Consider the following 1,730-nt stretch of genomic DNA (forward strand, 5'->3'; position numbering starts at 1 on the left):
TATATATAGGAGGGTCATTCAATAAATAAGGTGAATTTTTGGGCAAAAGGACTTCGAATACAGATGGAAACGTACTTTTTTTCCTCCTTTTTTTTTTTTTTTTTTTTTTTACGTATTCTACCAGCACTTTTCCCATCTGCACACAAGCTTCCATATTCCCTCGGCGAAAAAAATCTCTGGACTGATGTCTCAGCCAGTCGCTCACAACACTTTTGACTTCATCGACCAACTACAATGACTTGCGAAGGGAGGTCAAGAAGGATATCAAGAACAAATGCAGGGGTCATCAGTCGGAAGGAGTCATCTTGCATCGTGACAACGCAAGGCCTCACGCAGTCGCCTGAACGGTGCAGACTATCAACGAGCTTGGTTGGGAACTGCTCCCTCATCCCCCATCTAGCCCAGACCTTGCCTCTTTCAGACTTTCAACCTGTTTGGTCTCTTAAAAACGTTCATGACACTAAGTAAGCTTCTGTCTGTATTAGAAATCCTGACACCATAAAATTCACCTTATTTTTTGAATGACCCTCGTACTTTCAGTGGTGAAATATAGCCATCCCGACCACTTCTTCGAGATATGCAGACACACATTCAGTGCCCTTTATACCCTTTAAATGCATCAGTTTCAAAAACACTTTTTGACAAACCATAACAGTGCCAAAGCTACAAAAATTAATATGGTAATAAAGTCGCAACAGTAATATGCAAAATTAGCAAAAAAAAAAAAAAAAAACCAAAAAACTGACTCATGAGTAAACAGTTTAGGGGAGTTGATGGCAAGTGGAAAGAAGCTCCTGGAATGTCTGGTGGGTTTTGTGTGCATTCTATAGTGCCTGCCTGAGGTAAGGCACTGGAAGAGGTCCTAACCAGGATGTGCAGGAGCCAAGTGAAATGTTGGGGGGGCGGTGGGGGGGGGGGGTTGCATTCAAATGTGTCAAGTGTTATTGTTGTAAACCATAAAATAGAACAATTTTAATGATCCAACACATCCTTGCCATCTAGTCCTGGAGGATAAAAACGGAATATGATTGCTGTTCCATCAAGTGCATTGGGAACCTTAAACTGAATTGTGTTTGTATTGATTCCCAGGTATGTTGCTGTCACACTGGAGGACGAGGGGTCAATAGGCAAGTGACAGGATTTTACTTCAGGGACACTTAGATGACAGTGACCTGCGGCCAGCTGTCATTTATGCACCTTATGCTTTTGTAAAACCATTTTATAGGAATCAGGAGTGAACAGGACGGGACGGTTTATAGTTATGCAAAGCACAGAGGAGCAGCTTATCATCAGTTAAAGTTCAAAAGAGTAAATCATCTTAATCATCTCTGTTCCCGCTCCTTTTTTGCTGCCTGGTCTCTCACACTTCATCTGCTAAGGACATTGGGGATATGTGAGAATCTGATTTCTTTCTTTCTTTCTTTCTTTCTTTTTTTGTGTTTCAGTCCTGTGGCAGCTCACATAAGCAAATCTCGGAATTCTGCCACAGAAAGTACCACAGTGTCATTAAAAAAATGATCTACAAAATTTTACAAAAGTCAAGTTTAGAAACAGAACATTCATCCATTTTCCGAATCGCTTTTATCCTCACAAGGGCTGCGGGGGGTGCGTAGACCATCCCAGCCGTCTCCGGGCAGTAGGCGGGGGATACCTTGAACCGGTTGCCAGCCAATCGCAGGGCACACAGAGACAAACAACCATCCGCGCTCACACTCACACCTCGGGACAAT

General features: G+C 42.7%; 1 long non-coding RNA gene across 1 annotated transcript in view; it reads left to right on the top strand.

Moving 5' to 3' along the window:
* LOC109529560 (uncharacterized) overlaps window positions 1–1,730 on the top strand; it is a 22,049-nt gene that overhangs the window by 19,358 nt on the left and 961 nt on the right. The window lies entirely within an intron of this gene.

Source organism: Hippocampus comes, unplaced genomic scaffold, assembly GCF_001891065.2.
Source record: "Hippocampus comes isolate QL1 unplaced genomic scaffold, H_comes_QL1_v1.1 scaffold169, whole genome shotgun sequence".
In the NCBI taxonomy this organism is placed as follows: domain Eukaryota; kingdom Metazoa; phylum Chordata; class Actinopteri; order Syngnathiformes; family Syngnathidae; genus Hippocampus; species Hippocampus comes.